Genomic DNA, 22,908 nt, shown 5'->3' on the forward strand with positions numbered 1-22,908 from the left:
GCTCACCCCAGTCTCCCAAAGTGCTGGGATTACAGACGTGAGCCACCACGCCTGGCTTAATGGTGCTTTTGGTGTCAAGTCTGAGAACTTGTCGCCTAACCCTAGATCTTGAAGATTTTCTCCTGCATCCTCTAAAATAGAGTTTTATATTTTATATTTAAGTCCATGATCTATTTTGAATTAATGCTTGTAGTGTGAGATTTCGGTTGATATTCATTTGTCTCTGGATATCCAGTTGCTCCAGCACCATTTGCTGAAAAGCCTATCCTTCCACTATTATATTGCTTTTGTACCTTTCTCAAAGATCAGTTTGACTACTAATGGATATGAAGTTTCTTTCGGAGGATATGAAAATATTCCTGATTAAATAATAATGATGGTTGTACAACTCCATTAACATACGAAACAGAATCTATAATTATTGAATTTACTGAATTGTATATTTAAAGAGGTGAAAATTATGGGGTGTGAATTACATATCAATAAAACTGTTATTTTTTAAAGTTGGGTAGATTTATATTGGGTCTATTTCTGGGTTCCCTGCTTGTATTCATTGATCTATGTGTCTGTCTCTCTTCTAGTATCACACTGTCATGATTAAGGTAACTGTATGTTTAAGCCTTAATACTAGGTAAAGTGATTTCTCTCATATTCTTTTTTTATCTAGATTGCTTTATCTATTCTAGGGCACTTATCTTTCTTTATAAATTTTAAAGTAAGTTTTAAAATGTCTACTAAAACCTTACAGGGAGTTTGATAGGAATTTTATTAAGCCCATAGATTTGTTTGGGGGAAAATTGACATCTTTTTTACATTGACCCTTCCAGTTCATGAACCTGGTATGTCTCTCCGTTTACTTAGTTCTTCTTTTATTTCTTTCATTGTCATTTACTAATTTTCAATATACAGATCCCATGCAAGGTTAGTGAATTTTGTACTGAAGTATTTTGTTTCCTTTGGAATGATTTTAAATGGTACTATGTTTTTAATTTTGCCTTTTAATATCCATTTTTAGTATACACAAATGCAATAGATTCTTGTGTGTTTATCTTATGTCAACATCCTACAGTATCATCAAATATTGCTGAACTCAACCTTTAAATTTTTAAGGTTTATAAATATTGGAGTCTAAAAGTTTTATATTAATTAATATTTTTATCTTCCCTCGAATAATACCAGGAATTTAAAATGCTAACCTGAATCACCTTCTTTCTGAGGCCCATTAATTGAAGTCTAGTATTTTAGATTTGCCTTCTTTTCACCCTTAAAAGTACTTATTACAAGTGTTCTTTTTGTTGGTTTTTTAGTCAGTGATTGTCTAGATTTCTCAAAGTGTTACCTTAGCTTCTAAGATCATCATTCTTTAATTAAAGTTTAGCCAGATAAAAATATAAAATTGTATTTTGACACTTATTTTTTTTCTTAAGAGTTTCAAAATAGTATTATTCCATTGTGTTCTTGCCCCTCCTTTCTAACGAGAATTCTGCATACAATCTAATTATTATTTCTCTGTAAATACTTTCTTTTTGTTTCTGGTTGCTTTTTAAGATTTTCCTCTCCATCTTGGGTATCCACTGGTACACTAATGTGACTGGTTACTTTAGGCTTTGTTTTTATTAAACCTTTTCTATATTCAGTATGTTTCTTTTTTTCTGAAGACACCTTTTGATATAGTTCATTCTTAAACAGAATCTAATTTGATATTTAATTGTCCTTTGAGGTTTTTTCTTAATTTTTTCTATTGAAGTATTAATTCCACACACTGAAATACATAGTCATTAAGTGTGCAGGCTAATGAGTCTTTGCAAATGAATATTTACCTGTGCAAGCATCATACTTGTCAAGATAAGGAACATTTTCATCCGTGCAGAAAGTTCCTCATGTCCCACTTTTTCAAGTCCTCTTTTTTCCCCACACACAATGTATAGATTGTTAAAATTGTACTCTCTGATCTTTGATTTTTATAAAGAATTTAAATCTCTATTTTATATCTTTTAGGTTGTTCCATTATTTTTAGGTTTTTGCATGCCAGTTAATACTTGCAACTTCTGTTTGCTCCTGATGATGGTTGTCATTGCATGGTGTATTTTTAGCAGATTTTTTTGTTAACTATGGGAGACCCATATGCTCAGGAGGATAGACATGTCCCTATAGAGAAAGTCGATTCATTTTTACGAGGTTTCAAATGGATTTGTAGGAGCTTGTCTAGTTTTTGTGTTAAAATTTCAATTCGGGATTACTAGACTACCACTAGGAAGTGTAAATTTGGGCTTTATATCTTTTCAGGTTGAAGTTCCGTTTGTTAACAGATTATACCCTCTGCATCCATTTCCTATTGATGTTGTAACAAATTATTAATATCACGAATTTCATGGCTTAAAACAATACAAATTTGTTCTCTGACTATTCTGCAGGCCAGAAGTCTAAAGTGAGCCTATAGGGCTGAGTTCCTTCTGGAGGTTTTAGGGAAGAATTGTTTTCTTAGCTCTATCAACTTCTAGAAGCCACCTGCATTCCACAGCTTGTGGCCTGTTCATATAAAAAGCTAGCAGTGTAGCATCTTCAAATGTCACTCCTCATCCTCACTTCTGTTGTCATATTACCTTCTGTACCTGTGTCTTTGATCCTCTCATATCCCTCTCATAAGGACCCCTGTGATTATATTGGGCCCACCCATATAATCTAGGATAACATCCCATGTTAAGATCTCTCAAATCAATCTTTAAAGTCCCTTTCACTGTGTAAAGTACAGGCAGAGCATTCCTAATCTGTAAATCCCAAATCCTCCCAAATCTGAAACTTCTTGAGCCTCGACATAACACCTAGATTCCCCCATGTAGGCAAACACACATTGTCCACATGGGTGGGTGAGATCCTGATACCTTTACTTTCTGATGGTTCAGTGTACACAAACTTCATTATATGCAGAAAATTATTTAAAATATTGTATGGAATTACCTTCAGACTTTGTGTATAAAGTACATATAAAACATAAATTAATTTCCTGTTTATACGTGGATCCAATCTCCAAGATATCCCATTATGTATGTGCAAATATTCCAAAATCCAAAAACTTTTGAAGTTTGAAACACCTGTGGCCCCAAGCATTTTGGATAACAAATACTCAAGGTGTAATATATTCACAGATTCTGGGGATTGGGACTTTAACATTTAATGGGGAGCATTATTTAGCCTACAAGGCATCCTTTCTCCAAATTTTAGAGATAATCCACTTCTTTAACACTTGCACGTGCGAAGGGTGAGTTTTACTATCCATGTGTCTCGTGGTGCATTCCTCTATTATCCCAATTTTAAACCAGGGTTTTAAAGTTTTTGCCTCATGTCTCGTCTGTCACTGCAGTCTATTCAGATTCACTTGCCAGCCCCCAGAGGTGCTTTCTTGCACAATTCCAGAAAGTACATTTACATTAAATAGTATATGAATGGTACCTTCTACAGTTGTGCAGCCTGATATTAGAGCCAGCAATCAGGGCTTATGTCTCTATGCCTTCCATCCACCATCAGTGGACGGAACCTTACTACTCTGACTTAGCACTTTTGTTTTTCAAGCTCAGCTATATACATGTGTTCACAAATAACTTTGGTATTTTTCTTTCCTTTTGTTTAACCAGCATTTTTGTGGCTGTAAAGAGAAGGCTTAGTCCACCATGTTGTTGGAACTTCACCTTCATTTTACAGAGGAAGAAAGGGCTTTCCATATAAGTGAACTGACTTATCTGAGAACATGACTAATAAATTACCAAATCACAGCTAGAACTTTGGTGTCCTGACTCTAACACAAAAGTTCTTTTATGAATCTTAATAACAGTGCTTTTATTATGATTATTCCTGTTATCACTGATACTCATTATTAAGTTGCCAAATTACACAAGAATCTGATGAAAACTATATTGCTCTATGTCATTGTGAACTGCAACACATATGCAATAAAAATTCATTTATTATTGAACCATTTTTTGAGATATATCATTAAGCTAGATGCTAGGTATACAAAACTGAATGAGACATATCTGCCATCAGGGTGTCATAGTCTAATAGAAGAAATAGGTGCATAAACAGATAATTACAATGCATTGTGCCCAAGTATCATCTGAATTCAAGATATAGTTAAGCTGTTGTGGAAGGTGGGATTGATTAGATGGAGAGGAGAGAGAATGGGGTCAGGATGTTTAATCTTAAAATAGTTATTACTAGATAGATGGCTGGATAGGATTGAGGGATGCATAGATGGATAGTTATATGACAAAGCAGACACAGTAAGCTATTAATTGTAGAATCTAGAAAAGATTCTACAATCTTTTCTAGAGCAACAATTCTACACAGTTGCTCACCGTATCAGTCTTTCAACGTTTGTCTATGTTAGAAAATTTTATAATAAATGGTTGGGGAAGTATTGTCTTCATCTTTATTAAAGCTATCATTCATTGAGTGCTTAGTGTGCCAGGTATCTTTAAGAGCTTTACATGATTTAACTCATTTAATTCCCATGTCATCTGCAAGATAAGTACTATCATTATCCCCATTTTACAGGAAGTTGGGCATAGAGAAGTTAAGTAACTTGTTCAGGCTCATACAGTTAATAAGTGGACAACCCATGATACCAGGCTGCCTGACTCTAGAATTTTCACTCTTAACTTTGACAGAGCTATCTCTAAAAGATTGAGAGGATTTAAAAAAAATAAAGTGGGTAGGGATGAGGAAGCATTACAGGCAAAGAGAGCATGTATTTGCATAGATGGGAAAAAATAGCATGGATTTTTCAAGGAAAAGATAATCATGGGTGGTGAATGGAATATGAAACATAAATCATTGAGCAAGGGAGGTTATTGGGGGGTTGGAAGGACTCTGTAAGAGTTGGCCATATTTGGCTTTATCAGGTAGCTGAGAGGAATCCATTGAAGGATTTTTAAAAGGAGGATTGTGTGTTTAGATCTCTGTTTTGAAATGGGAGCTTTGATATCAGTGTGGAGAGTGGATTTCAACTAAAGCTTTTCATTTTTTTATTTATTTCCAGGTGAAAAATGCTACAACAAAATAGAACAGTTTAGAGATCAATAAATGGTACAAGTAAAGTGTCTGGAAGGAGCTCTCTGCTTCCTTAATAGAGAGTGCATTCTGCAGAAGTCAAAAGTGACCCTAATCTGAGAAGTGTAGTATTTTTAGCACTAGTAGATATGAAGAGGGATGTCTCGTTTTAAGTTTAAGACATTATTAATGAGAAGACTGATTTTCCAGGTTTATCCTGACAGTTTCCCTCTTCCTTTCAAGAAGAAGTGAAGTTCACAGTTTTCTACCATCTTCATGTTTTCTGGATCATATAGCTTTTGTGACTAGCTTGATTAGTTGCCATTGGCTTCTGTTTCTGAGAAAAGTTGAGAAGCCTAGTATTTCCTGAATGGCTTCTGTTGCCACCACTTCTCATGTTGTGTGAGAGGGTTGAGTGAGGGGGTGGGACCCTTTAAGAAAAGAAATTGAGAGATGAGTTGTACAGATTACTGAAGTTTAACAATATCTGGGTATTTTCTAACCATTCTTATAAAAATGATTCAATCAGCGTTCATCAATGTATGCTAAAACTACTGAGTGACATGCTCTTGGAGAAAACTACATGCAATCTCAAAGTAGCTTCCAAATATTATTGACAAGTTACGAAAGTAAAATGATACCTTTCCATTTAAATAACAGACAAATATTGTGATCAAACAATACCATCAACAACAGGACAAACTGACCATACCTTCCTCCTCTATGTAGTATTCTTCAAAACACTTGAATTAATCACAAAAAAAGCAACCAGAAAACTTCAAATTGAATTACATTCTGTAAAATAATGGGCATGGGCTCTTCAAAAATGTCAATGTGATACGAGACAACAGAAAGTTGGGGGACTGTTCTCTACAAAAGGAAGGTGTGACCACAGGAAAGCACTGCGTGATCCTTGATTCGGTCTTGGGTCACAGAAACAGGGAACAAACCAAACAAGAACCCACCCAGCTGTGAAGGATGTTATTGGGTCGATTTGGAAAATTTGAGTATAGACCATGTGGTGAATGGTAGTTTTGTGGCACTGCTGAATTTCTTGAATTGATTCATTGTATTGTGGTTATGGAGATGAATGTTGTGGTCTTTCCGGAGAAGCTTTATTTGGTGTATTCTTGGAAGAATTATTTACTGACAGAGTGTCATGATGTCTGCTATTTTCCCTCAAATGACTTTCTAAAAATGAGTATTACAGAGAGAGAAGGAAGGAGGGGAAGATCAGAGGCAGAGAGTAAAAACAAAAAGCAGATATCAAAATATTTATATTGGTTGTAGGTCAAAGGCATATGGGTATTAATTGTGCCATTCTTTCAACTTTTCTGTAAGTTTGAAATTTTTCAAAAAAAAAATTAAGGGGAAATGGGGATCCAGATGATCAAGTTCAAATGGAATATTCTATAGTCTTATCCAAAGTTAATTACATCTTATGTATTATTTTAGACCAATCCTGTCCAACAGTTTCAAAGTTTATACATTTACTTTAATTTATACCAGCCTGTTGTAAATTTGCAAACTGCTTAAAAATTGCAAAGACCTAGATAAATATATCCGTTAGCATAAGGGTGGCCATGTACTTTAAAATTACATGTGATTATGTGGCTGTGTCACCAAGATTACATTAATTTCATATTCTCAGAATTAAAGGTTGATTTCCCTATATTTGACATTTGTTTGCAATGTTACTACATCATATAGATAAAAGAAGGTAGAAGGGTATGAATTTTTTCAGGTTTCCTTGAAAAGAGCTTTTAAAATCTCTACTTAAAGAGAAACTTGAACTCTGCTTTACGCTCTGATTTACGTGTGTTCTAAAATTAAGCCTTTCGTCTGTATCTGGGAATCAGTTGGGGAAAAAACATTAACCCATTTTCTGAAAGCATGTAGGAAGAAAAGCAGGCATCTTTTTCCTCTTTTCACTCCATAAAATATATGTAAGGACAGGTTTTGCCCATTTTAAACAGACACTCCTTTTTTTTTTTTCTAATGTAACACTATGGTAATCTTAACAAATATAGAACATTTTAGATTTAGCTTTGTTTCTGCCAGTTTTCCTCATGTGGACACCTTCCTTCTTATTTTGTTCCATCTGCACCGGATCTAAGGAGAAACACTTTCCCTTTAAGAAACAAAGGTTAGCTGTGACTCCTCTCATGTAAAAGCCTAAAGAAGGCTTTTTGTAGTTGATGGAAGGGATGCCAAAGAATAAAATGAAAAGCCCCTGCCATCTACCTAGTGCCTACACTCCCTGGAGCCGACAAAAGAGCTCAGTACCAGAGCCGAAGAGTCCGTGGAGCACCACATTAGTGAAAAAGCCGATTATAAATAATAATGACCTTAGTGGATGATGAGAATGCACTAAAGTTTTTCTGAGCCAAACAGAATGATATAGGGGATACAATATAAATATATAGAAGTCTATAAGGGAAGCAGATGCTGAGAGATTCAATTTCTTCCTCCAAAAATTTAAATTGATGGTGAGTTAGTAGGTGCTCAATAAATATTTGTTGAATGAGTAAACAAAAGCAGTCTAACAACGGATTTCCTAATGAAAGTTCATGAATTTAAGCATGTTTGCATCCCAACTCTGTATTAAAACTGTATCTATTTCAGGAGTAAGATCAGAATCCTGATAGCAGAACATGCAAAATGTTGCCCATCTATTTAGGGACAATCATAGAGATAGAAGGAAAATGGATATTTGGAAGTACATGCAGCTCACTTTGCCTATGAATTGTGTGCATTTCGAGGTGGGAGACAGGAGAGGGAGCGCAGGAGAGGCTGGAATGAGATTTTTTTTTGTAGTGATACTTGGTTTTCTGAGGCATAATGTAGTGAGGAGAGAGGGCTTTGACGTTTTTATTTAGTGATCATGCCTCCAGTCATTTGTTCTGAGGCTCATGTTTGGTTTTGCATTGATAGACTTGGAGTTATAGGACATTCTTGGCTTTTGAACTAGCTCATTGTGCTGAATGTAGTAATTTTTGTGAAAGCATACTGAAACGTCTAAAATAACTTCCAAGACAAAACAGTTTAGTACAGCTACTGCAGCTATATGTAGAGCAACAACATTTATGCTTAGTCGGTTTTAATCTCAGCACTCAGTTCTTCATTATTGCAACTATAAGAACCCCATCATACTTCCCTTGGGTCAGGGTATCTTCAACATGGCACTGGTAACATATTGAGCTAGATAATTCTTTGCTGTGGGGGCTGTCCTGTGCTTCGTAGGATGATAACAGCCAGTAGCAACCCCTGCCCTAAGTTGTAACGACCAAAAATCAGGGTTTTTTTTTTTTTTTTAAACTGTCTGTTTTTGTTGGAAGGGAAATCAGAATCTTCTGAGGAAAAGGATTTTTGTTCTCTTCTTGGATGACAAGAAAATTGTCTTGTGTTGGCTGGGTGTGGTGGCTCATAACTGTAATCCCAGCACTCTGGGAGGCCGATGTGGGCGAATCAAAAGGTCAGGAGTTTGAGACCAACCTGGCCAACATAGTGAAACCCCATTTATACTAAAAATACAAAAAATTAGCCAGCCATGGTGGCGGGCACCTGTAATCCCAGCTACTTGGGAGACTGAGGCAGGAGAATCACTTGAACCCGGGAGGTGGAGGTTGCAGTTAGTCGAGATCGTACCACTGCACTCCAGTCCAGGCAACAGTGAGAGACTTTGTCTAAAAAAAAAAATTATAAAATAAAAAAGAAAATTGGCTTATGTTTTTTTAGCCATTAAAATAAGGATAAGTCAGTTCTACCCCAAAAAGTAAATGAGAAGTAACACTCATAAAACAATTTGTTCTCTCTCTCTTTGCTTCTCCCTCTCCACATACAAACACCCTCAAATTTTTTGCTAATAGTGGCTACAAATTTCTGAGCAGTTAGTGGCAGATGAATATCAAGGCATATTGCACCCTTTTATCTAGCTCATAGGTCAATTTGATGTCATATTGACATAATTATTTAAATGGGCTATTTTCTCCACAGACTGTTTTAATTTCATGACCCTGGTCTCTGGGTCATTGTTATTAGAATCTGATTACCTCCTGGAAAATTAATATGGCCACATACTTTCTTATGTGCATCCATACTTATGGCTTACTTCTTGAATATTTTATTACTGGCTCCATTGCTTTTGGTTGGAAAAGAAGGTTCAATCATTGCTGCATAGATTATCATTCCAGTAGGTGCCCTGGGCAGCAATTTCTGAACCATCCCTTTTGAAATTTTGTTCCCAGCTGGAGAAATGTCACAGTTGTCTCAGCTTTTGACTCTGACTTTTAGTGAGAGATGCAAGGAATGGGAAAACACTTTCAAGAAGAAGCAATGAACAGTTGTGTGCACATCTGGAGACTTATTGCTGAAGACTCCAAAGCATTTAAAAATATTGATTAAGCCTCAAACTGATGGGAAATTGTTCCCATAACTTTCATTCTGCCCCTAGATTTGCTGAGGTTCAGAGCTGTATTTAACTTGGTGAATCTTGTGTAATGGCCAGAAAGAGACCTCAGGAGCCCATCCCCCAGGTTCTTATTAGCCTTGACAAGAGTGTTGTTAAAATTGCAGACTCTTCACAGTTCCAAAGAGATGCCGGTTCTTGCTGTTTCAATACCAAGTCTAAAACAATCTCTATGTATTTTGGCTTCTAAAATATATTCTGAGGTAAAATAGCAGGTTCTACTGTCTTTGAGAAGACCATTTATTTTGTTTGTAGTAATTAGTCATGTTGGTCTCTTTTTTCCTTCTCTTTGTTTGTACTTTAATGTTGACTATTCCCTTTAATGAAAAAAAGAAAAATCAGGCATTTCCCAGATTTAGGATTTTATTATAAACACTTCATATTTTAAATCATGTATCTCTGGCGAGAAATGTATGAAGAATTGATGGAAGTTGTGAAATTTTTAGTTAGTAATTAACACCTATCATTATAAACAAGTGCAAATCACATGATGCCAAAGTGAATCTATTACATACCATAATCAAAGATTAATCAAAGTAATTACCAGGCAAACAGGGATTGAATAGAACTTAAAACCAATTAAACTATTTATTTCAGCTGTACCACTGAATAAACACTTTAGTATTTTAATTTGCTCCTCTTTTCATTTGCTTCAGCAATATGTTTGCTAATATAACTGAGATGCACAATTGCTATTTAATTAACCTATTTTTGTCAGCACCTCACGTGAGCTGCGTGAAGTAGATGTGCTAAAGTCTCAATAATAATGCACCTCATAAAAATAACAAACATGAAATTTGTGCCAGTCGTTTTACAAGTTTTGCCAAATGTAACAATATCTGAAGAATAAAAGAAACTGGTTACCTTACAGAAATTGGGTTGAAAGTAGTTAAAAAACATGTTGAACCAACACAAAATTACTCAAAAGTTTAGTAAAATTTCTTTTTTTTTTTTTAGTAAAATTTCAAAAATGTATAATTGCCTTGTTTCTTTGTACCCCACTTTGCATATTATTACCATTAACTATTGATAATAAACCTATTCGAGGGCATGTATCTGTTTTGGGGATAATTGAGTTGATAATTGGCACAGAAGGGTTTGGTAGTGCACATCTTTTACCCAATCATGTATCTTTTGGGGGAGATACTTTACTAGCTATTGAGTAAGGCATCATGAAAGTGTTGATCCATTTTGCTTTTATTCCCTAAGACAATTAAAACCCTAACATAGTTTGGGTGGTCTTGACCTCAGTGATACACATTTTTTCACAAAAGATAACATAACTGACCATGTGAAGAGAAGCCTCACCTTTCTCTACCTTTGGATAGTAGGGATGAAAGAAAGTAAGATGGAGAAATCCACATTAAATATAAAGACTCTTTCCCCACAAAATCCCAGAGCTCTTCTGATTGGCACCATGAAGACAAAACATTCTGATTGGATTTTTGGTTCTTCACCCAGGTGTTTTACTATCAGGTAGACACAGTTTGTGTACAACTAAATAAGACCATTTCCTGCCTAAGCTGTCTTTTTTTCCCACACATTTAAAATTTACTCACATTTACTGACCATGATGTTTCAAGTTTTCTGAAAGAGCTCATTAGCAGCCAGTTGATCGCCGGCCCCCAAAGGTAATAAAGACCCTCTATCCCCAAATTTGTGCCAGTCAAAAAAGCATGACTTTATTTCATTCCCATTACCCCAGTGCTATTATGAGGTATAAGCACCTTTTTAATGAAGGTCTGTTTTCTAGATCTTAGGACAATAATAGAATGTCACATTGTAAGGCTTCTCAGAGGTCTGCAAATAAACAAAGCCCTTATTGTACAGAAAAGAAAACTAAGACTCACAAAGGTGTAGACCACCTGTTTGTTTGTTGCAGCAAGATGAGGATTAGAACTCAGATTTCTGACTCCCTTAATGTTCCCCCTTCTTTATCATACAGGCTCCTTAACTACTGGCTGCTTTGCCTGTGGTGGACTTTAAATGATCACACGGGTGCCTTAATCACAGCCTTTTCATGAGTGACACAGGAGCTGAGTCTCCCTTTTTCTAAAATGGAATGTTTTATATCCATAACCCAGACTTGCTTAACTAAGGTCAAATTTACATAAACAAATGTCTTCGGGGGCCAGCAGGTAGCATATCTAGGCAAAAGCGTGTGTGGCAACGTTTTGATAAAGTGCAGAACACATGTTCTGTTTAAAAATGTTCACATTCAAATTCTCAAATCTGTCTTGCCAAACCAAGCATGTCCACAGGCTACTAGTTTATAACCCCTGACTGCACCATGATGCAGACAGAGTAAGGAAGAGTGTTCTTAGTTATGCAAATGGAATCCACATCACCAGTTACTTTTAGAATACTAGATGTCCTAAGTGTGCCATGCCAAACCCTTTTGCTTTGAATGCCCTGGACTTCTAGTACTCAATGAAGAGGCAGGACTTGGGAAACGTAAAACACTCCCATAAACACCAGCTTTAGTTCAGCCGGTCTCCCAAAAGACTAACTCTGAAAAGAACATACACATGCATGTCGCATAAAATCCATAGATGTGATGATGCTGCTGCCCATAACCTTCCTGGGAGCTGCTGAGAATCCCTAACAGACAAACCAAATCACAGGGCAAACCCACCGTATGTACCGAACAACCAGTGTAATTATATTCTGTAGTTGAGGAATTACATAAATTGCCCATTGGGAAAGAAGCCTTAATCTCCACCCCTCCCCCAAAATCTGTAAACAGCTGTGTGAGCCTCTGTATTTTTGAAAGGTTGAACACATTTGATCGGAGAACCAACTTGATTTCCTAATCAGGTTCGATGTGAGGAGAGCCAGTTAGAGATGTGTGTGATTCTCCCAGTGTGTGTCTTTGATTCATGTGCTAATTATGTCGATCCTTTGGGGAACACAGCCAGGAAGCTGGGTCCTCCTTGATTAATGCTGGCGGAGAGCCATGCAGCGCGCAGCGGAGAGCAGTTCAGCATCTCTAGTCCCAGCTGAGAATATGGTCCCATTATCTCCCAGCTGCCTAAGCAATCCATAAGGGCCTGTTCTGCGTGGATGATCAGTGTAGTGGAAGCAGGGACTTGCTGAGAGCTGAAATCTCTGTTTGATTTGCTATAACATGTAAAGCGAAACTGGGACATTTTACTTTACAGTCTGTAAGTACCAGGTTTTCCCCCCCTCTTTTTCCCTACAGCTCCATGTGAATGTGACTTTGCAAGCTGCATTTGATTTTCTGTTCCATTGCTCTTTGTTGAATCAAGCTGGTGAGATAGAGTGTAATCTGTTTAGAGCTTGCTGTTTCTGTTAAATCTTATATAATTGATTCATACAAGGAAATAGGAGCCTTTCAGAATGCTTTTATAGAAGTTAGAAATTATTGGCTTTGTTTTTAATTTGGGAGCGTGGTTGCATTATCTTTGGTGCCAGGATGATTAGAGCATATATTTATCTTCTTCTGTACCTCTGGCCATTGCAAGAAAAATGTAAGTAAAACATATATATATATATATATATATATATAGAGAGAGAGAGAGAGAGAGAGAGAGAGAGAGAGATAGTCTTATATGCATGCCTGTATAAAAGAAGTGTCTCTATTTCCAGAATTTAAATTTAATAGTTTATTTTGCTGTTCTCTGCTGCCACTAAGAAAGGCAAAAACCAAAAAGTTTCTCTTGTTTTTCAGTTGCATGCTGTTTAGGAACTTTGCCATGGAGGTGGGCAAGATAACTATTAGGAATATTTGCAAGTATAAACTGTATATCTCCTTTTTTAAGAGGCAGTATATAAATAAGAGTCTGTGTTTAGCCACTTATTGCTTTTGAATGCACCACTTTTTAAGAAGTAATGTGAATTAAAAAAAAAAACACTTTAAATTTGGTTCATTTATCTTTTTATGTATCCTCCAATACCATCTATCAAATTAATATTTGTTATTCATGCAACATAAATTCATTGTAAAAATGCCATTAGAATTTAATATTGTTAATAATATTTGTGTGATGTCTTTCAAATGATCAATGCCTTAGTGAAATTAAAGATTGTTATCACCGTGGAAAGGGATTTGTGGATTTTTCTGTTTCCCTAACCTAAACATAAATCACACTTTTCTTTTTGGATTGAAAGTAGAATATTTGAGCTGTTGTAAAAATTGAATTTGAATAAAAGTGGCTTGAACAGTATGCACCTGTGGCCAGAGCTAATGTGAACCAAAATGAACTTAAAATCATTAATACCTGAAAAGGGGAATTGAAGTTTCCACACTGAGCTTGAGACCATGGAGCCTGACGATCCCATAATTTCCAGAGTAGGAAATACAATTTCCCTGAGTAGGCAGTAAGTCTCAAGGCAGAGAAGAACCACAGGCTGTGAAGTATGAAAGCATCTCACTGGTGAGGACAGAGTATGTTCTCATTAGATTTGGTTGAGAGGAACTGTGCAAGAGAGAGAAGACTCAAAATAGATGGTTGTCTACATAAGCACAGGCATTTTCAGAGCTTGAGATTTGGAGGGAAAATGATCACAAACCAGTGCAGAATGCTTAACATCTGCTAAATTGAAGCAAAAGATGGACTCTGGTACCTCTGAGTAGCAAACAGTCCCAGGGCTGTCCTTGCCAAGTAATCGGTTCTCTGGAAAAAAGTAAGTCTGCGAAAAGGTCTGCTAATGAAATCTGAAGTAACGGCAAGTGGTTTTGATGGCTATATCATCCCTAAACAAAAGGCTAGCCTCATGCCTTCTTACAAAACTGAACTGACTTTTGTGAGTGATGATTCCTGGTAAACCCTTAGCTATATTTTTAAATAATTGTTAGTGTTTTACTGACTACTGCAAGTATATGATCTTGTGCAAGATGTGATCTTGTTTTAAGAGGGTGACAAGAACAGAAATAGGGCTAGTTAAGGTCCAGTGATTTTTTTTTTAAACAAATGCTTAATTTGTATCTACTCGATTGAGTAAATACTGTGTTCTTTTGAGTTTTAAATTCTTCTTCTTTCTTTCTTTCTTTTTTTTTTTTTTTTGCTCAACCCCTTTATTTGTATTTAGCAGAAACTATTGCCTTCTGTAGAGGAGTATCTTCCCAATGTAGTTAAATTTGATTTTTATTTTCCATTCAAATATATAGAAATTTCAACTCATACCTTACAATGTTAAACATTTTTGTAGCCAGTCACCACAAAGCTCAGAGAGGTTATTTGCAAGATTTATAGTTTGCTTCTATTACTTTCGGAATGTTTAGATAATTTTATAAAATTGGGACACTGTCTCCCTAGTTGTTTGTGCTTAATCTGCAGGAAAATGGATTGAATGCTCCAGGAGTTAGTTTAGGGTATGTGGCCTCTTGACAGATCGGGAAGCCAGATGGGTGTTACATATACCTTGGAAGAGGTACTTGTAAAGCCATAACAATTTGATCTTCAAAATACATTTAAAGTGCTATGAAAGAGAATAAAGGAAAAGTCTTGAATTGTATATGTAAAGGTAGTGTATCTCTGTATGTGTTTGCACGCGTAAAAATCTACCCAGCAACATTATGGACAATTTGTGTCCTACCAGCTCTTTAGTTCCTAGAAAGCCCTGGGGTTGAGCAAAGTGGAAAGAATTTTGTAAATTGGGATATATCATCAGAGAGTTACATCCCCTTGCATTCTTTGTTTTGGATCCTTGGCAGACTGTTTTGTTTGACCCCAGAGCTGCTGGGTTAAGCACAAAGAGGACTTTATAACATCCTCAGCAGCATTTGGAAGCAGGACCTCTGCACACAAATCATACCCTAACCCTCCTTAACAGCTTAGGGTAGCCACTGTGAAGCAAGGAATGCAGTTCTGTGAACTATCTCCATGATGACAAGTTAAAAAGTGAATATGAGCTGGGTGTGGTGTCACAGGCCTGTAATCCCAGCTACCAGGGAGGCTGAGGATGGAGGATAGGTTGAGCCTAGGAGTTTGAGGCCAGCCTGGGTAACATAGTGAAACTCCGTCTTAAAAAAAAAAAAAAAAAAAAAAAAAAAAAAAAAAAAAAAAGGCTGAATGAATATGGCTGAATGAAAAATAATTAATTTAGTAACTGTAATAATGTTGGATGATTTTAAATGTTAGCAAGCCTTAACTATGCTTTGTCAAAGTATACTCCATTGGTTATCTCTAGTAACAGTGAAAGCTTGAGTTAACCTCCTTTAAGATGCTGTGCAACTCTACAAGGTGCTTTACCTCTCTGTGCCTCAATAGCCTCCAGTAAACTGAAGTATGATTTCTGTGATCCTTCCTAGGTTAAGAAAGTTATGAACTCATGACACTTTATTCTAACTGGGCACTCATGCTTGGAACGTCCTTCAAATTGCCTAGGGACAGGGCGACGTGACATAACTGTCATTTTAAGCAATATTTCACTAGGATGTTTTCATTTTTTCTTCCTTCATTTCTCTTTCTTTCTTCCTCCCTTTTTCTTCCTTCCCTTCCCTCCATCTTCTGCTACCCCCTCCCTCTTTTTCTTTCTACACCTCTCCTTCTCCCTGTCTGTCCTGTTCCCTATTCCCCTCTCCCTCTGCCTCCCGCTCTCCCTTTTTCATCAGTGAATTGTCCTCAAGTCAAGTATGACTTTAGAAACAAGGTTGGGATTGTCTGCTCATTTGCATAACCTGTTTGCTATTTTCTCTGATGATAGTTCATTGAAGTGTCAATTACTTACTGATATACTGCTCTGTTATGTCTTAGAATTACTTAGTTTTAGGCATGTATGTGCAGCAGGGACCCTGAAAGTTATGCTGCATATGTAAGTGTGTATAGATTGCCCATGTTAATTTTTAAAATAAGAGTGTTATTAATCTTATATTCTGAATTGAAGGTGATTAAGGTGAAGGATTCATCTTAATGTATTAAGCTAACAATATTTAATTTAAAAATAAAACAAGTTCACAAACGATAGCCCATTTCAAGGTAGCAGGATATTAAAGAGCTTGATTTTTAAAAAGAGAAAATACGTTCACTGAATGATTTGATTTTTCATAAGAAATTGTCTTGTCCAACAGTATGGAAAAATAAAAGGCATACATCATTTTATTAACAGATACCTATCCACATAATCAAGTAAGCAACTTTGTAAAACATGAGATAAAAATATTTGATGGAAAGTTTTTTTTAATGATACATTTCTTATAATCTTAGGATTGTTTATCACTAGATAAGTCCTCTTAATTGAAAACAACAGATGATGAAGTCACTAAACCCATCACTAATGAGTGCTTCTTGATATACTCAAACCAAATTGTGAATACACTTCATTCAAGTATCTTTACTGTAGATACTGGAAAAAGCTAAATTAATTTCAGAATTTATCCTTATAGGACAAGGATTGTAGTGCTTTTTGTTTCTTCCACTATTAGACAGAATAGATGGAATGGCACAAAAATTTACAGACTAATATTTTACTGTACAATTGACTATATATATATATACACACACACTTATAAATATTTTTTAACGTCAAGTGTACTCCAAGATGGATGATAAGCGGCCATTTGATGACAGTAATAGCTTGGATGGGCTCATCTTATTTCAGATCAGGGTAGTGTTATGACAGCTTTTAAATGTTGAAATATTCATTTTTCTCTCCATTTTTATTATTGGGAGGTCTCTGTATGTGTCTTACTATTCTGGAGTTTGAATATTAATGTTATTTCTTATTGAACTTGTAAACTATATTTGATGCATGTATGTGTGTGTGTGTGTATATATATATATATATATATTCAATGCAGAGTATAAAATTAATTTTCCAGATCTCATAAAACTGAGTAGATATCCTGGCTTTTTAGGCAGCAGGCCTGTTGTAAGTAGAATCCATAATGTGAAATAATTTGTTTTATCGTCCTGTATCCATCTATGACCAAAATGATTTTGTACTTAGGAACTATTTCAATGCAAACTATATAATACTGACAGATAATATTTAATAATTTGTGGCTCTCAAATCCTTGATTATAAAGTTGCCAAGCAGCTTCAAGGACATTGCTTTTGGTTTTAATCTAGTACCTCCGTTGACTTGAGATGTTCAATTCAATATTACTTAGTTAATAGCTCCAGTGGCTTATCAGCCTTTTTTATTGTATAGTTAAAAAGGTAAAGTAAATTAGACATAGACATGACTCCAGAGCTTGTACATGGCTTCATGTCTTCACCTCTATTCCAAAGTAAGAATGGAAGTCCGTCTGCATTTTCGCATGAAATTTCTCTATGTTTTTAGGGAGAAATGGGGTGATTTAAAGTTGAGAGGAACACGTCACAAGGAGCTGCAAAGGAATAAAGTGTTTCTTATGGTTAGATATAAAATGCAGAGCTATACATTCTGAAGATATGACAGAATTTAGAGAAACTGACTATGCCAGGCATTTGGCAAAGGGGACTAAAAGAGACAGATTTAATGCTTGCCAGAAGGAAACCCTATATCAGTGGATAGAAATTTGAGTGCCCTGCAAGCAAGCAACAACAACAAAAAAATGTAAATAAGGAAGTAGAGGAATGACTGTATTGTGGTTGGAAGAGATGTGGTTTCATTCTTCAAAGGAAAATTGTGGTGAGTGAGTGAACTATATCAAGTGTAAGGGCATTGGGACTAATTCAAAAATATTTGGCATAGGTATATCTAAGTTACTGTGAAATAATTAAGAAATTTGGATCAGTGAAGAGAGAGAGAAAAATGAGCACTGTTGGATTTGACTCTACTGGCTGACACACTTTAAAAATGTAATTATCTTAAATGAAGTGGGTGTTGTGGCACCGTAGTTATTTCTTATAGTTATTTCTGTGTCTTATTTCAGTGAGGGTTTCTGAAGTAGTTAGTGGGGATATTCCATTTAGTTCAGTAGATATTGATGAACATGTATTTATGGAATCTGTATAGCAGTTTTTACAGGCTGCTAGTAAATTACCTTGATCCTTCTCCCAATGTCTGTGTTTCTGATCCACCACTCCTCCCTCCAATGATCTATATTACCCCAAATAGTCCTAGGAGATGGTGTGAGAAGACTGAGTTTGAGGAGGTTGATTTTATTAAATCACTTCAACCTTTCAGAGAGTAAAGAAGTTCTTACTGTAGGGTGTAATGCCATGCAATACTGAATGACTTCTTGAAGTCATTTCACTTCACTTTTCCTTTACCCAGCACTTTATCCACAGTAATATATTTAGGTCTTCCAAGCATTTAGACAAATAACCTTGTCTGATGGACATGGACTCAATGAGTCATACCACTAATTAAACACAGTCATTTGCAAGAACTTTGCCTCCTCGCTGGTTAGAATTCATTGTATATGTGTGTGCCTTTTAGATGGGTAAAGCTGTTCACACACAGGCATAATGCTTGACTCCAGGGGTGAAAACCACCATCTCTCAGAAGAGAACAAATCATGTGTTCAAACATGGTCTCTGGCATCTTTATGATGTGTGTGTTAAGTGTGAATCTGGTAATTTAAGGTGTGTGACTCCTACTTCTATCCAGCTGTCTGGCTTTGTGCTTAGAGAGAAGAATAGCAACAGATTTAGACTGACACAGTCCTTTCCCTAGAGTCCCCCTCCCCTAACTCTCCCTGCAGGAATCCACAAGGGTATTCAGTTGATTGCTGTTGTTAACCTCTCTTGTAGTATTATATTTCTTGTTGAAAGTACCTTTTGTGGCATGTGAGTACATTTAAGAGATGTGAAAGCTTTAAAAATGGCTTTACTTTTAAACTTTTTTACCTAAATTATTAGAAGGAAAACAGTTTCTTTCTTAGGCTAATGTGTGTGTGTGTGTGCACGTGCGCACGCACACAATTAAGGTAAGCTCTTTGCAAACCTTTAATGTTCATCAAGGTCTGTGACTAAAGGATACATTGGTTATAATAGGATTTTTTTCCAAATCATTTTCATAATACATCAGTAATACTCAGAATGTTCATGCAAAGTGATAGATTGAACTATTTCACTTGAGAAACATTCCTGATGTTGCACATGACAGTCTTCAGTCTCAAAATAATCTAGAAAATAAAATTAGGAACATGTCTGAAAGTCTGGTTAAGGCTCTGACAATTCCTCTAACGTATCTGTTTTGGTGAACTTTGAGCATCGTAGAGTTTTCTCAGAGTGTGAAGTAAATACCTCTGGTAGAACGTTTGATAATCTCAGAGTACTCAGAAATTTTTAATAGATATGTTAAAGATAAAAACTATATAACTAGTAAATAAAACATATAGTTTTACAGATAGAATTGTTTAGCCCATAGCTAAATGGATAAAATTTAAGAAGTTTTGATAAGCAATTTTGGAAGTGATTCTTGAATGTAACAGAACTTGTGATGATGATGTGGAAGTTTAGGGAAGGTAAAACTTTGCCTGTGGGCCTGAGACTTAAATCTACATAAAGCAGACTAATAGGAGAAAAGCATACAGACGTTTCACATTTAGGAAGACCCAAGGAAGTGGCAAAACCTAAGTGCTTCTATATTAGGTTGAACAAAGACAGGCAATTGTGGGAAAATAACTAAAATATATGGGGCAACTAAAGAAAAATAAGAGTTATTTTAACAAGATCTGTTTGTATGGAATTCCCTTGGTTTTGACTCCCTGTCTCTGGTGATAAGATTGTTTCTTTTATCCTGGTTGAGAGAAGACATCTTTCACATGGGAGTTTTACCTCCTGCTTTGACAATGAAAAGGGAAGATCATCTTGCCCTCCTCGTACCAACTATGTTTCAGGTGTCTTTAGCTTAAAATAATCCTTTTGCCAAAGTGGCATATTCTGATAAGGCCTCTTCTGCCATCCCTCACAAGTGACCTTGCCATAAGTTATTTCCTGTGTGTCTAAGGATGACACCCTAGACAACAAGGTAAATGGTGTCATTCGATTATGGAATTTTAGGCCTGGACATGATCTACAGATTGTCTTGTCTGTTCCTCTACCAGTAGGTCCAGAGGCTTACCCAAGACAGAATGGCCTTCTTGCAGTTTGTCTAGGGATGGAATCTAGAATTTCCAGAGCCCCATATGGGTGCCCCTTCCCTGGCAAGAAAGTCATTCTTGCATTTCTTTTCAGATTCTGTACCATGAAGCTAGAACTCTATTGGGAGCCAGATAACCTAGAATCAAAGACCTGCAGAAACCAGGCTGAACCCACAAAGAGTGAGATGGACCAGTTGTCAGACAATAGGGAGTCCACAGGGTCTGTAAAGAACAGTGCATCAGTGTTCCTCCTAAGTGTTGTGGCCATGTTGGATTGTGGGGCCAGTGTTGCCGTATCTCACAAATTGTAAATATTGCTGTTTATTTTTAAAATGTATGAAAGCTAAACACATCTATCGAATTCATAACATCCAGTTTTCAACTTCTATGCTAAGTTATTTGAGGGATCTCTCATTGGTTGGGGAGAAAATATGTGGGTTCACAACATGAAGTGGCATATACTCTACCTAAGAGAGGGAACATGTGTTAACGATCCATCCTGTGTACTTTTAGAGAGGAACCTAAGAGAATGAGGTAAAGCATGTAAGGATTCCTGCAAGGCTTTTCATTCATTGTCAGTTTATAAGGATCAGATTTAAGAAATCATATTACAGATATGAGTCTGAAGTTAATGGCACAGAATTCAATATATATATTTTGCTATGCCTAAGTAATTCAGGTCAATAGACTATATTGTAGTTACTGATTTTACTAACATATTTAATATTTTTATTTCAACTGGGGCCCTAAAGTTGCCAGTCATGATTTATATTACCATAGAAAAAGATAGATTGGTGATTGCTTCCTTTTTTTTTTTTTTTTTTTTAATTTTAAGATGGAGTCTCACTCTGTAGCCCAGGCTGGCTGGTGTGCAGTGTTGTGATCTTGGTTCACTGCAACCTCCACCACCTGGCCTGAGTGATTCTTGTGCCTCAGCCTCCTGAGTAGCTGGGATTATAAGCACCTTCTACCATACCCTGCTAATTTTTGTATTTTTAGTAGAGACGGGGTTTCACAATGTTGGCCAGGCTGGTCTCGAACTCCTGACCTCTGGTGATCCACCTACCTCTGCCTCCCAAAATGCTAAGATTACAGGCATGAGTCACCATGCCTAGCCCTTTTTCCTTTTTTAAAAAAACTTTTGATACTCACTGATTAATTGGGCAAATAGAGAAAATCTGCAGATGAGAGGGATAGAAAAATGGTCTAATTTATACTTTTTTAAAACCACAAGATAGAGCCTAAATTCTATTTAATTTTCCACTAGACATTTTAGACATTCTATCTGAAAAAGGAACAAGGAACACAGTGCTGGGCTGTTTAAGCACAGTCATTTTTCTTGCGTACCTGTGCAGCTGACAGAATCACCAGGTGAGCCCATCTTCAGGACCACTGGCCTGTATTTATTAATTCATTTAAATTATTATTAATTAAATTCCTACCATTTACCTCATACTGTTTGTTCTAGAGTTCAGAGATAGAAAATGAACAATATGAACAAAAAAATATATATATTACTACCCTTACGAAAGTATGTGCATTCTAGTAGGGTATATATCTGTGACAGAAAGGAAAGGCAGTGTTCTCCAGGCCACCATTGGGATCTGAGGTGCCTTGTCCCTATTTTCACTACTACTTCTCGCTCTGTTGGCTGTTTTCCCCAGCTGAACACACTTCTGTGGTATTCAAGTTGATCTCATTTAGGCCATATGAAGTGGATGCACAAAAGTTTTTCAGATATTTTTGTGAACTCAAAATTATGTGGGCCTGGAATAGCTGAGTAATTGAGGCAAACTCTTATTTGTTTGAAGATAGGATTTTGTAATCAGGCCATCCAGCTACTGAAGCAGGCCTCTGCTTGATTTTGTTTCTGTGAACAAGGAGGGACCTCTACCCCCACCCTGCATAAGTCTCTCATTTCTCAGGTGTTTCTGTTTCTGCCTACTTTAAATGGTGGAGTTGACCAAATTGACTATTTTGAAACCTATTTATAACTTCTAGATAAGGGTACAGCCATTCCTCCCTAGGACATGGTCTTAAGTAGAGTTGAATGAATATGTGAGGAAGCATTTTGAGCTTTTTGGAACAAGATGTTTTACAACTGCAAAGTGCTATTACTATTAAAGATAATAATTTAGAAGAAAATATTATAGCAACTAAGTACAAAGGAGCTCTTAGTGCACTATTTTTATTTCAACGTGTAAAAAGAAAATTGATACTAAAATATATAGTGTCTGTCTGCTTTGTAATTTCTTTCCCCCAAGTCTGTTGATTTTTCTCTCCCTTCGGACTTCCCTTTGGTAACTCAGAAGCTTACCTAAGTTTTGAAGTAGCCAGCCACAGGGATTGACAGAGTAGATGACAGCTTTGTCTTTTTTTCTGCTATCAGAGGGCTGAACACTGTGGAGTGATTTGT

The 22,908-nt window shown here is 36.3% G+C and overlaps 1 protein-coding gene across 13 annotated transcripts in view; it reads left to right on the forward strand.

The window, feature by feature from the left end:
• Nucleotides 1-22,908, forward strand: part of LOC105477607 (contactin 4) — a 1,037,214-nt gene that overhangs the window by 472,025 nt on the left and 542,281 nt on the right. Inside the window, exon 1 of one of the 13 annotated variants that reach the window (XM_071092105.1) lies at nt 12,439-12,678. The exons of 11 other annotated variants lie outside the window; for them this stretch is intronic. The gene's annotated coding sequence lies outside the window, so the exon portion shown is untranslated. Of the gene's footprint in view, nt 1-12,438; nt 12,679-12,801; nt 13,006-22,908 lie in introns of those variants that run through there. One more of the 13 variants, XM_071092106.1, reaches the window with a different exon arrangement.

The sequence above is a fragment of the Macaca nemestrina genome, chromosome 2, assembly GCF_043159975.1.
Source record: "Macaca nemestrina isolate mMacNem1 chromosome 2, mMacNem.hap1, whole genome shotgun sequence".
In the NCBI taxonomy this organism is placed as follows: Eukaryota; Metazoa; Chordata; class Mammalia; order Primates; family Cercopithecidae; genus Macaca; species Macaca nemestrina.